Genomic DNA, 14,867 nt, shown 5'->3' with positions numbered 1-14,867 from the left:
GAAACGATCAGGGACAAAGAGACAGATGGAAGTCGATACAAAGAGAATGACTAACCAAAGTACGTTCAGTTTCTTCACTCGGGAAGATTAGAGAAAAAGGTACATTTGGCTGGGAAGAAGGTATTCACTTAAATAGCCGGAAAAGAAGAAGAAAGGAGGCATGCTCAAGCCTTGTCCGAGACCTATCGTCCACTGGTCGAATTCCATTAGCTCTTTTTCATTCATAGGTAGAACTAGAAAACCAAAGCAAGAACAAGGAAGCTAGGCCTTACCAAGCCAGAGAGCCCCCTCGAGAGGCTTGTGATTCTAACCCCCGTAGGAGATAGAAGAACTCCCACTCCAACCGAGACACATAATCATTTATTCTTCCGATGCCAATATAGCAGAAGATGCCTTATAGCCATACGGGAAATAATTCGATTCGATTGGCCCAATCGCACATGGGCAATGGATGTGGAATGGGCAGTAAAAAAATGGAGAGGGAAGCATATCATCAATGCAGCATACCGAGCGTTACTTGGGTCATTGGTTTACCATTTGTGGCGAGAAAGAAACTCCAGACGATTCCAGCAAAGTGAACACCCGCCTAATGTATTGGCTTCTCATATTATTGATGATGTTAGGCAGAGGATTCTGAGCCTTAATCTTTCCAGTTCGATTATTACATGGGCTCTTTATAGACTATGGCGTATCCCTTGGCCTGTCGAGGGACTACCCAATTAATTGTTGTACTGTACCATTTTTATTAATGAAATTTACCATTACCAAAAAAAAAAGAACTCCCACTCCAAAGGATCGACATCACTCTTTTTCTAGGCTTCTTTCATTCCCAAGTCCGCTCCCTCTTTTAGTTTTAGAGCCGCAATGAAGTGAAAGAAAAGTGCGAATCCTTTTGTTTAATTGTTTAATCTTAGAAATAGGAAAAATACATATTTTTCCTATTTTGTTGCTTTGGACTTGTCGTTTGCTTTTTCAAATTACATTAGGATTTCACTCCTACAATTCCTTATTCGTTGAGAAAACAACTTACGGGAGGGGCTGATTTGCAGATGAGGAATTAGCCTACCGACTCGCTTTCATGCTTCCCGTTCGTAGTCTAAGGGACACTCTTTTTATGAGGTGTTGCAACAATCAAGGGGTAGTTCATACTATTAGTTTGGAGTTATTTTTCTTCTTGTTCTTTATTCAATCTAGCAATAGAAAAAGAACTATATCTCTTCCTCAGTGTGGTGGGGACAAATTAGAGGGGTTCTAATTTGAATCATAAAGTGAACGGGAGAACGTAAAGGAAATAACGCAAGTTGCTGTTCAACTACAGAAACAAAAGGTAAAGTTTCACTTTTTTTTCTATGTTTTTTGTTTCATCCTCTAGCCACTTGTCTAGCATGTTTACATGTTATTATTATGCTTTTGACAAACACTGAATGCTGGAAAATTTCAAAGGGAACACTCCTTTGATTCGTTTTAAAAATATTTTGTATTTTACGCTTCCTCCGCGTTCCCGGGCCATACTGATTCTTTCAAGAATAAGATCGAGGCTACTCTAAAAGTCAAAGAAGAATGCAAGTATGAGTATGTTCGATACAAACCTATCTAGATGAACATGGAAGACAAGAAGGATATGCAAATGATTATTAAAGAGCATATCAACCTTGGACTCATCGAACCTAGAATCTTTACCTAGAGTAGTCCTAGATTTCTAGTAAGAAACCATGGTGAGATAAAGAGAGGTAAGCCCAAGTTGGTAATTAACTATCAAGGTATTAATACAATATTAGAGTTTGATTGTATTATATTCCTAATAGAGAACACTTAATTGATTGCATTAAACGAGCAAAAGTTTCTTCTAAATTCAATTATAGATCTGGTTTATCAGATTAAGATGGAGAGTGAATCAAAGAATTTTCCACATCACAAGGACAATATATCTGGGAATGTGCTTCCAATGGGTTTAGCTAATACAACCCAGATATTTCAAAGAAAAATGGATAATCTTCTTAAAGATTATTTTGAATTCATGTTTATCTACATTGTCGACATACTGATTGCATCTAAAAATATGAAAGATCATATTAAACATCTTGAAATATTTTTTGATGCATGTCATAAAGAAGGTTTAGTACATTCTGATAAGAAAGCTACTACTGCTGTCAATAAAATTGAATTTCTAGGAGTTCTTATTGACGAAATAGGAATTGAGTTACAGGATTATATTGTGGAGAAAATTCGCAATTTTCCAGACGTACTCAAGGACAAGAAGCATTTGTAAACCTTCTTGGGTTAATTTTGCAGGTATCTTCATTAAGGATTTTACAAGATATAGGAAGGATTTCCGACCACTTCTGAAAGAAATAGAAAGTTAAAAGTGGAAATGGCAAGAAATCCACACAAAAAGGGTTCATGAGCTGAAATAGGTTTGCAATAACCTAACAAAGCTTTTTATACCACAAGATAAGGATGAATTGGTAGTCTACATAGACGCCAATGACTATAGATGGACAATAGTGCTCATGAAGAAGACAACTATAGGAACTTTGTAGATATACAGAAAGGTTGTTCTCAGAACAACAAGACAAAGTTTGGCATATGAACGAGAAAGAATTCTTTGCTGCTTGGAAGGCTTTTAAGAAATTACCTTTACTTTTACTTGCTAAAGAATTTACTTTAGGTTGATAATATTAATGTTAAGGCTTTCTGAAAAAAATAAATTAGAATCTCATGAAAATGTTCTATCAAGCTGAATGCCAATATTATTGTTTTAATATTGTCATTATAAAATCTCATGAAAATATTTTTGCAAATTTCTTGATGAGAGATGGAGGCATCTGAAACAACTCCATCATGCTAAGTCTAAGGTACCTTCAAGAAAACCTGAGGAACTTGACAAGAAGTTCGGGTAGCTAGCCGTGAACACCCAGGTTCCCAGACAAATCCAAAGAGCTGATTTAGACATAGTCCAGGTCGCCATAAGGAGTTCCTTATTAGCATCCACCTCGCTATGGAACAATTTACGAGAACCAATTCGAAAGGCATCATATTCGAGGATGACTCACGAGTTGAGGGAAGATGACTCTAAACATGCCTTTAGAGTACAGGGCACTAGACTTGTAGCGTCGGATTCAAGTACCGATTGCACAAGGCCATCATTGGACTCTGGTGAAACGACAACAATTGAGTCACAGGAAGTGCAAACTCCTGAGGATTCACGTTAACCCAGCACCTTTTGTGATAAAGAAAGAGAGATTAGCCTTAGGCCAATGACAGATACTTCTAAGGTTAATACTAACAAATTTATATCTTCTTCTGCTGGGCAGGACTATCAACACATGTGGGAAAGGCAATACCATTATCGAAATATCTCGAAAGTACAATAGGGTCTGGATGTTAGAAAGGTTCAAACTGGAGGATGTCAGAGAATGGTATGAGTTTGGAGCTCTTGTTTCAGTTCATACTATGTCACCATGTTTTCCGAAAATTTCAAAACTTTCGGAATGGATTAGTGGGACGGTCTTTGATTTATGGAAAAATAATCCCCACCTAAAAAGAGGCAATGTTCTGTTGATAAAATTCGTATCAGTTGCTCCAAAAACGGCAGAAAAAGGGTCTCATCTAGCATTTCATTTCATGAAGTTGCAGAGACCAGACATGGTGGCTTTCAATAAAATCAAAGCTACCTCAGGAGAAGCTCACCTGGTATGAGTCATTAGTGAAGACAATATCCCTACCAGAAGAGCTTGGGGATTATGGGTCTGTCCCACTGTATCAATTCAAAATTTTCTCCAACAAAGTGAATGGATCGCTCCACTGTACCTTATGAGTTCACAGAAAGCTTATTTTAAAAGAAGAGGATGTTAATATGGCAAAGTAAGCTACCAGCGACCGAAGCTACAAGAAAGAAGATGTGCAACATGTTGCATGTTCAGCAATGGAATAACTATTTATGCCCTTGTTGTGGAAAACAAGAGAAGTCCCTGGTTGGAACAAAGATTCGGATAACACAAAAAAAACCCGAACCAAACCAGGGTAAGGAAAAAAGAAAGAATTTTTACAAAAAGAAGTAAAAGTTGAAAAATGTAAAAAAATTCAAGGATAAGATTATCGGCATAAAATGACAAAGGCCAACAGTCAGCAAAGCAGCAAAGCTAGCTAGTAGTCACATGGCAAACAACTGAAAACGCAGTGATGTCATCCGAAAGAGACAAGATGATGACGAATGCAATGACATCATCAAAAAATAAGTTTGAAGTCCGGATTTGAAGTTTGCGGATGTCTATAAATAAGGGTGCAATAAAGGAAATGGGGATCATAAAAAAACCTATCCAACTCTTCAAAGCATAATATTTTGAATTTTGAGTCTTTGTATTTTCAAATTTCTTAGTTTATGGGGGTTTCCCCAACGAGTCAAGTCCTCTATCATATGAGAGGCTAAACAGTTATGTCCTCCAATGGAGGAATGATATCTTTTTAATATTCTATATATTTCTTCAATAAAAGTAAGGCTTCTCTTCAATTTGTTAACCAAAATTCTATTAAGTCCCTGTATCAAAGTGTTTTTTACGCCCTAAGGTAGGAAATGAAATAGGGTTGTGTTGTTTTGTTACTAAAGTAGCCAAGTGTCTACAAACCATCTGCGCCTAGTATCCATCGTTTACGGCTAGGACTACTGGGGTATCTAATCCCATTCGCTCCCCTAGCTTTCGTCTCTCAGTGTCAGTGTCGGCCCAGCAGAGTGCTTTCGCCGTTGGTGTTCTTTCCGATCTCTACGCATTTCACCGCTCCACCGGAAATTCCCTCTGCCCCTACCGTACTCCAGCTTGGTAGTTTCCACCGCCTGTCCAGGGTTGAGCCCTGGGATTTGACGGCGCGGTAGTGTGGTTGGAGGAAGTCCGTAAAACGAGGACTTGGAGTACCTGAAAACAGAGCGGTCGAAACAAGGTATGAATTTATGGGGTCTTAATTTATTTCAGAAGCATGTTGGGCCTAATTTTTAGCTTAAGGGGTAGATTATCAAAGAAAAGTAGAAGGGTTTGACTAAAGGACCAATTCTGTTAAAATTCTAAAATCTTTGGGACCATAAGTGTTAACCAAGTAAAGCAAGGGACTAGAAGTGATAACAACCTTATCTAATGGGATTAAAATTGCAATTTAATCCATCAAACTATTTTGATCCATGTTCATTTTGGCCCTAACACATTAACTTGGTCCAACCAAGTGAGAGGTAATTTTTGATTTATTTGACTGAGACGCCATCACATAATTGTGTTGCATGCATAACGTTAAACGCTAAAGCAATAAATAAATCACCGCATGCAACACAGTTAAGCACGCCCTTGTGGGATGATCACGAGCCCAACCTATGCGACCCACTGAGCCCGCAGTGAGTCTATGGTCAGTTTAAGGTGGCCCTATGCTATTACAAAATATTTTATCCATCAACATGTAGAAGGGCCCTCTAATTTGTTTTTCTGGGCCTCCTCCTCTTGTTGACATTCTTCTCCATGAGCTTGCTTAAAAATAAAAACCTCATCAAAATCTCTATACTACTCTCATTATAATTTAAAAAGAAAATCCGATCAGAAGTTGAGTGGAGTACATATAGACGAAGATAACAAGCCTAATTATTCCAAGGCAACAAACGAGAGGGAGAGAGAACATCGCATTCCAGCCATAAACATACAAGAGGTCGTGGGCTTCATGATCATCCATCCATGCACTTCAGTAATATAACAATCCATGATATCCAATATCACAAAATAAAAATTATATGAAGAAAGCACAGGTTCTTAATTTGCAATTAAAGGATAATCGAAAATATGTGCATCCATTGCATATAATAAATTCAATTAATTATGCAATTTTAATTTTTGAAAAAATCCAATTTTATCCAAAAATTAAAAACAACAAAATTAACAATGAAGAAAAATTTCAGAAAATTAAATTTTTGAAAAACGAAAAAAAATGGCCCAACCGTCGGCAGTTGGTCCTTGTAGTGCGCTCGAGCTTCTGTCTGCGCATGCCCTACCTGCTGAGATCTCAGTGTGCGCGCCAGCCATATACAAATTTTTGTATATGCTTTAATCATCCATAAATTACAAAAAAAGAACGAGCCATTTTCATGATATAATCATTAAACGAAAATCGATAAAGCATCCTTTCAAAAACCGTAAAATCACGTTAATCACATAATTATCAGCCCCTACATCGAACCGAGCTCTAATACCACTTGAAGGGATAGCGTGGTACGGCTCGGGAACGCTCTAGCGGAAGCCATAAGATAAAATACGCAGTAACAAAAATTAAACTCAGAAATTAAACCAATCCAATGGGTGTATCCTCAGAGTTCCTGGGCGTTCGATGTACTAAAATAAAACCTAACATGGGGCTGATATAAAATCAATAAAACCAAAATTAAAGGAGTGAAAAACGATACCTTCGTTTTTTCACAATCGCTTGAAATATTCTTCACTTGAGGCTGCAATATAGCAGTCCTTTAATTCGTCCATACCACACCAGAGTCGGATCTCTTTGTTTTGTTTGCTAGAGGAGAAGAAGACAAAAAAAAAAAAAATGCACCTAGTGCTAGAGAAAGAGTGGCGGCCAAGAGCTCCTTTGGTAGAGGGGGATTATTTTTTTTTTTTGTTGTGTAATAATGATTATAATTATTTTTCAAGTAATTATATTTTATATATATATATATACCTTTGTTTGATAATTAAGAATGAATCTTAATACATTCTATTATCTTCAGGGCATATTTCTCTTTACTGAAAATATAGAGATCCTCTAACTTCACGAAAATACAATTTTTTAGCCATTTATTTCCTTCCATAGAATCTTCCATGGGCTAAAAATAATGGGATTGGCCGAATTTTACCCTTAAAAATACAAGCTCAATGAATTTTTATTTAAATCAATTTAATAAAAATCCATTTAATTGAGCTCAATCTTATATTTATTCTAATTAAATACATTAGCCCAAATTATCCTTATTATTTCATAGGATCCAACTTATTAAATTATAAGGACAAGCTCAATCTAAATTAATTTCATTAATTTATTCTTTGGACTTTTTTACCATCCAATGGATCTCTCTTTGTAAGTAATCATATTACTTGTGGAATAATTTCAAAAATTAATTCCTTGTTCTTTTTGGATGATTTGTGTGTGACTCTTTAGGTTCATTTTTCAATTAGACTTGGGTGGCCGTCTAGCAACTGTCCATGCACTAGAGACTAGGTGAATTACCGTTGTGAATATTTAGGCTTTCGAGTCTATACGGGTATGGTCCTTCCATCTAGCATCTCCTGACCTTAGTCTAGGGCATGAAATTAGGTGTTGGTTCCCATCCTGGACTAGGCATCTATGATTAATACTTGAGATCGCATAATGCCTAGTTTCTCGATATAGGAACTTCCTTTTCCTCTTCGATCAATGATTGTGGGCGTGAACGCATATCTGAGTGCATAGGAGATACCTTTGTCACATACTGATAAGGGATGGATCCTCTTCTTGGAACTCACCATCCTCACTACATACTCCGACTGTACTAGACAAGGCTTATGATGATCATGTCTGTAGTACAATCAACTCTCGTGAAGATCCAAAATACAGTCATCGTATGCATGTGGTTGCCGTAATTTCTCAAACCTGAGGACTACTCCCGTACTATCAGAGCCGAGGACTGAAGTCATATCGACCAAGCCTCCGAGGGGTTCTTATGATGATTCCGCGAGTTAGCTCAGTCAGTTAATCACGTTCTCAACTAACCCACTGAAATTGCATAAACATCCAACGTCTGTCGTCGATGAAATGCGACACTTATTTAATGAATGCAATACTCAGTGTAAGTCTCAATAGGACTCTTGATGCCCAGTCTCGAGCTCCTCGACATGGAACATTTCAAACGAACCCTCAGAAGTTGGTTTCGTAGCCACCATTTAATGCGCAGCCCAACTAGATGGATTATTTAGCGGTTTGTGAGGACCTGTTGTCACGTTAAAGTAATGTAATCTGGTAAGCACAACAGACACATGCGCAAAAGACCAATACTTACCATATTCGTTGCAAGAATATTCCTTAAATAAAGATTGCTTCAATGATTCTCAAACCGCCAATCTAATTGCCTTTTGGTCACCTATTCCAATAGTATTAGCCCTAGAAGTGCCTGTCATTAGCGTAAGGCTAATATCTCTCTTGTTAACCCTAGAGGTGCTGGGTTGACTTGCATCATCAGGAGTTTGCAATCTCTATGATCGAATTATTACTGTTTGACCAGAATCGGGTGATGGCCCTGTACAACTGGTACTTGAATCTGACGCTATAAGTTTAGAGTCCTGTACTCTAAAGGCATGTTCAAGGTCATTCTCATTCAATTTGCGAGTCGTCACCGAGGGCTATGCCTTTCGAATTGATTCTATCAAGTCATTCTATAGCAAGGTCGATGCAAACATGGAACTCCTTATTGTGACCTAGACAGTGTCAAGATCAACTCTTTAAACTTGTCCGGCTACTTGGCCTATTCACCGCTAGCCATCCAAACTTCTTGTCAAGCTGCTAAAGATTTTCTCTGAGGTGATTGAGCCTCAACATGATGGAGTTTGCTTAAGATGCCTCCATCTCTTGTCTGAAAATTTGCAAGAAGATTCTTATGAGATTTTATAACAATAATATTAGCATTATGCTTGCCATCTGATAGTACAAGCCTTCTCAATTTTAAATTCTAATTTATTCTTCAAAAAATCCTTTACATTAGTACCATCAACTTTTAACATGAATTCTTTAGCAAGTAAAAATAGAGGTCAATTTTAAAAGCCTTCCAAATTGCAAAGAACTCCTTCTAGTTAATATGCTAGACTTGGATTTGTTGTTCTAATAACAATAATCCTCTTTTATATATACAAGGTTCTTCCCCTGTATAGTCATCAGTGTCTATAGTCATCGGTGTCTGTGTAGAGTACCAATTCATCCTCGTCTTGTGGTATAGCAAGTTTTGGTAGATTACTGCAAACATATTTCAACTCTCGACTCCTTTCTGTAACGCCCCTAGAGTTATTACCTAGAATTCTCATTTATTAAGTATAAGGATATGAATATGGATATATAGAGTTATGAGTTATATAATATTTAGGGTTAATGTGATAATTAAAAAGATGAGATAAATTATTGTAGGCATTCCAATACTTGTAAAATAAGAATTTTTGGATTGAAGTGTAGATTTGTAAGAATGAAGGGGAGTCAAAAACAATCTTTTCTTAATATGTATATACATATACATACTACACAACGAATTAGCAAAGAAAATAAGGATAAAGATGGTGGAGTAGGACAAGAAAAGAAAAATCTTTTCTCACATCTTTATCAACATGTATATATATCTTAATATCTTCATATATAAACACACACACACCCCCATTTTTAACTTATATGAATATATAAATATATATATATATGTAAACATATGAGTTATATATATAAGAGAAGAATGTAGAAAGAACGAAAAAAGAAGGAGAGACAAAGGAGAGAAGCGGTGGAAGAAAGAAGAGAAGAGAGGAGAGAAGAGAGCGATACATACACATTTAGACATATAAGGTAGATATATACAAGAAGAGTGTAGGAAGAAAACAAAAGAAAAAAGAGAAAAAGAGTGAGGCGGTGGAGAGAAGAGGGAAGGAGAAAAAAAGAGAAGAGAAGAGGAGGGGGGGAGTTGGAAGTTCCTCCGTTTCCATCAATCATAAACTGCTTACACAGCTGAATTTGGTAATTTTATTCATTTTACATGTCTAAATTCGTAGAGGAACTGGATGTTAGTTGAAATTAAAGAAAATAAACCAATAAAGATGGAAGAAAGACAGTAGGAAAAGCTCTGTTTCGATCAGCCTCTGTAAATCGAAATTATAAAGCGTATACCAGTTAACATTTAGTGATTCTTGAGTCTTTGAAAACTTTGAGATGTGTATTAAAACTTTATAGTTTTGACTAGAAGCTAAAACGGTCTTTTGAATGGGTAAAAAAAAGAAAATATTCTGTTGCTCTCTGTAGGGAATCAGACAAAGTATATTTAAAACCTTGTAGCTTTCTATTGGTTCAATTTGCATAATTCTTTCCCAAAATGAAACTACGAACATAGGAAACTATATTATGAAAATTTGGTGATTTTTGGAAGAGTAAATGAGTTTGAGAGAATATTAAAGTAAGAGGTTTAAATTTGTTCCAATCTGACCAGGCTGTACTAAAGCCTTTATAATTTATTACATAGAGATCCAATTTGTATGATTCTTGTTAGAAATTAAACTAGACACAAATCGCAACATTTGGAGTAAAAATAGAGCCTTTATCAACTATATTTTCGACTGGAAAGAACTTTTAAGTTAAAACAGAGATGCTGCCAAAAACTGTTCAGAAAATGCTAATGAAAATGGTGACATAAGTATTTGTATTTTATTCTTAATTGCTGAAAGTATGGATATTAAAATGAATAGATTTGAAAAATTATTAGGAACTGTTAGAATGGTGACCAGAAAGCCAATTGAATTTGCGATTTTGAGAACCATTTATCAATCTTTATTAATGTGATATTATCCTGATGAATGTAGAAAGCATTCATCTGTGACATCATGTGTTTGTTGTGCTTACCATTTACGTTGCATGGTGTTTGAACGTCACAACAAATTGCTGCAGACCAATTGAATAGCCCATGTAGTTGTGTTGCGTATTGGATGACAGCTATGAAACCAACTTCTTAGGGTTAGTTTGAAACGTTCCAAGTCGAGAACCTTGTAACTGGAGATCGAGAGTCCTATAGAGACTTGCACTAAGTATTGCATTCATTGACGAGTTCCGTGTTTCATCGGTGATAGACATGGGATGTCTATGCAATTTTAGTGGATTAGTTGATAAGGTTGTTAGCTGATTGAATTGACTCGCGGGAATCGTTATATGGAAGTCTTGGAGGCTTGGTCGGTATGACTTGAATTCCCGGCTCCGATAGTACAGGATTAGTCCTTGGACTTGAGGATGGCCGTCGCATGCACATGATTGCTATATCTTGGATTTGGGAAGAGATGACTATGTCTTCGATTTAGTCATTATAAGCCTTGTTTAGTGTAGTCAGATTATGTATTGAGGACGATGGATTTCAAGATAGAATCCGTCCCCTATCAGTATTTGATGGATATATCGTTTAGACATAGCAATTGGTCGAATAGAAAATAGTTTTCTTTGTTGATCAATAGTCTAAACGCATCTTAAGTTTCAGCATAGTTGTTTGGTCTATGGTGGGAACCGACGCCCAATTTCATGCCCTAGACTAAGGTCGGGAGATGATCGATGGAAGGACCGTACCTGTATGAACTCGAGAGCCTAAACATTCACGCCAACATTCACCTAGTCTCTAGTGCCGTGGACCGTTGGTAGACGGCCACCCATGGTGACAGGCGTTTCTGATTATTGGTTAATTGAAAATAATTAATTTAATTTAATTTAATTAATTATTTGTGTTGGACACAATGCTCAAGTCTAGCTGAGGGTGAACCTAAAGAGTCACACACGAGTCACTATGGAATTGGTGGACTTGATTTAGAATTAATTCAGAAAGAAATGAATTAATTTACTTGAATTAAATTAATTCAAGCAGAATATATATAAATGATTGGATCATTTATTTAATAATTCATTAGAGGGATGTCTCAAGAATTAGTTAATTAGATTACTTAATTTTGGGCTTAACACCTTTGAATTAATTGCATTGATTTATTAGGTTTGACTTAATTAATTGATTGGATTAATTACTTAGTGTTTTAGGCTTAGATTTATATAATTGGATTAAATGAATCTTTGGACTTTTTTGGCCTAAACTTTAATTAATTAAACTCAAATGGACTCACGAAAAGAGCTGTGAAGGCATCTTGCCAAACTGTGGTAATTTCGTGGTTAAATTCGCAAAGTTTGCTTGGTTTTTTCGGTGCTGTAAGTAGGGATCATTTTATTTAGCATGTGTCAATTTTGATGTTGTTATTGTCCTTCCATATCATAATTTTGAATGCAAACTTACTTTGTTTACACAGCTCGGTGAAACAATGTCTCCCAGGAAGGAAGACTTCGTCATGGTACACTTACAGCATGGATGCGCACATACACTGCTGCATTCTGGTCGTCTGTAGAAATTGTTGGGTTTGCAAACAATGCAAAGATTCAACTATGTGAAAAGTAAGGATTCTCTTGAGTTTTGGTGTTCACATTAAATCCTCTCATGTGAATTTCATTTTCCTTAATACTATTCTATTCTATTTCTAGTTTTGGTAATTTAGTGGTGCTTTCAAACTTTCATTTTATTGGAGTAGACGTTTTGGATAGCCAAAAGAACAAAGGAAAGAATAGAAGGATGTTAGGGTTTTGTTGCTTTAGCACACGTTTCTTCTTTCTTAACCAACCTTCTCTTCCTTCATGGTTGGAGATAGAGGTACTTGAGGAAATAGTAGTGCTTATTAAGTGTAATTAAAAAATAATTGACAGGAAGCGGAAAAAGTTGATTGACAAATGCCATGTGCTATTATTTCATGTATCCTTGAGAAAACGTTTTTTCTTGCATTGCTTGTGCACCATTATAAGTTGCTCACAATTAATATTTTTTGCCACTGAGCTAGTTCTTCAATTCGAGAAAGGGGAACTAGGGGAGAGAATTGAAGGTGCAGAGTTTGAATTATTGAAATGATTGCTTGTTAAATGATTAGTACTTAGCTACAACATGATTAACATTATGCTCAAATGGATCGGTGTTTATACATGTATAAGAATAAGACTTTGATTAATTATGAATACTAATATTTTCTTAGTTTATTGATACTTTATAACAGTAAACTTCTACCACATCGTATCTTCTTTCTATTTATCTAGATTTCTTCTTGCTTCTAATATGATTACGGTTGGTAAAAATGAAAAGAGAAGAGCTAAATAGTGCCTTCAACAATCCCCTTTTTGGCATATCATGTGATGTTAAGTAAGGTTAGTGTGCAATGGCTGGCCATAATTGTTTCTGCTGTTTTATTATTTTTTAAACTTTCCTGGCTGTAGTTTTATTACTATATTTAAAGATAATTTGTTGCTTGAAAAATTTTGCTAGAGTGGAAGTAGGGAAAAAAGCTAGGGGACATGTTGTGCATACAAAATCAGTTTCTTCTTTGTGTAGTAGTACTGAGGTCCCTTCTATAGCTCCCTATCCAGAGGAGATAGATTTTGTGGGCTTCACTCTTTAGAATTTTCTTTGACTGTCATATAATAAGGGGTTTAGTACTTGCTAAATTTGCATTTTTATGGTGATTTATGAATGTTTGTTGAAATGATTGTCACACTACTGTGTTATTGACATTGAGAATGAGTTTTTATGTGTGGTTTTGCAATTTTTATGTGAAATTATGTAATGTGAGTGTGTGTCTTATAAATGATGTTTCTTGGTTTCCAACAAATGCTTTGGTTTTGAGAATTTGGTTGATGCCAATATGAGGATATGTAAACATGTAGAAGAGTAAGTGGAGATATTTAAGGATGTTGTGGATGAGACTAGAGGAATTGGAGGACGTTAATCCATGAAATAGAGGAAGGGGATTTTGATTTAGCAGTGCTTACGAGTCGCAGGGTCAAGAACCAGGCTTTCCCAAAGGACTTGGTTGGATTTAAGTAGCTTAAGAAGTGGCGCATTGTTAGTGAGGTATTGTGAAGCATTATCAATTCCTCCTCTTTATTTTCGTGGTTTTTGAACAGATTGGAGTGTATTTCTTCTGTATTTTTGCTGCTCTAATTTACTGTACTTAGGAACAATATTTCTATTCTATCACCTTGCTGGAACTGTGTTGTTGCTCTCTATTCTTCAGCTTTTTGGTGCACAGGATACACAGTCAACTAAAAGAGTCCTAGAACGTGAGATGATGAATCCTATGTAGTTACAAAAAAGTGTATATTTTCCTTCTCCCCCTCCCTACATTGTAATCTGTTTCTCTGGTATAGATGGTGGTCTTGCGTGATCGGACTGAGGTTGAACTAAGTTACTGCTAGCATTTACAACCCTCTGACATGTAAGAATTGGCAGGAAGGGAAGTGAAAACAGCAACAAATGTTGAACTAAGGAGAGCCAGGTAACAACGTGAGGCAGAATTGGATTAGTAAATTTCTTTTCATGTTTACTCCAACATCATACATTTTCATTTATTGTTTAAAATAGTCTTATAGGTATAAATGTCTTTTCCTCATTGAAATAAAACATAGGTGGAGTTACATTTTTATTGTAGTAAAGCATAATAATAATATATAATATAATATAATAAAGAGCACTTGGTTGGAGTCCATAAAAGATAATAACTGCCTTTTCCTAATTGAGATAAACATATGTGGAGTTCACACTTTTGTTATAGTATGATATACTATAATACTATATAATATAATATAGTATAATAAGCGCACTTTTGTTATTGAAGTTTTCTATCTATACGCTGTGTTTTATATTTTTTCCTTATAGTTGAATTGAGATAGAATTTTAATAGAATACTTTATTTATCATGTTTTATGTTTCTTGCTTTTTTGTAATGACAATTATACCTTTTTCATAGAATAATTGATTACTAAATTATGTGTAGTAATTTTGCAATTAGTTAATTTATGTTAAAATTAAATTATTAGTTGGATTCTGACTTAGATGTTATATTAATAGTCTCTCAATTATGTATAAATTTCTATGGATATCAAAGCTTTTTTTTTTTTGTTCTTGATAGTATTAATTTATCACTTTATGAAAATTTTTTTAATTTTATTTGGTTTTATTGCTTACAAAATTCGTTCAGAATATTCAAGAAAAATGTTAAATGGTTATCAAAAACTAA

General features: G+C 35.5%; 1 long non-coding RNA gene across 2 annotated transcripts; it reads left to right on the top strand.

The window, feature by feature from the left end:
• The first annotated feature begins 9,438 nt into the window (after positions 1-9,438).
• LOC105171221 (uncharacterized) lies at positions 9,439-14,547 on the top strand. 2 transcript variants are annotated; one of them, XR_848557.3, is made up of 3 exons: positions 9,468-9,756; positions 12,063-12,204; positions 13,516-14,547. It is a non-coding gene; the product is annotated as an uncharacterized LOC105171221 (long non-coding RNA). The 2 variants fall into 2 exon arrangements; XR_016067250.1 differs by having other exon boundaries at positions 9,439-9,756; positions 12,063-14,547.
• Positions 14,548-14,867: the final 320 nt, after the last annotated feature.

Source organism: Sesamum indicum, linkage group LG9, assembly GCF_026168435.1.
Source record: "Sesamum indicum cultivar Baizhima isolate 11 linkage group LG9, ASM2616843v1, whole genome shotgun sequence".
Classification (NCBI taxonomy): Eukaryota; Viridiplantae; Streptophyta; class Magnoliopsida; order Lamiales; family Pedaliaceae; genus Sesamum; species Sesamum indicum.
The sequence above is the reverse complement of the archived record's forward strand: the minus strand, read 5'-3'. Positions and strand labels throughout refer to the sequence as shown.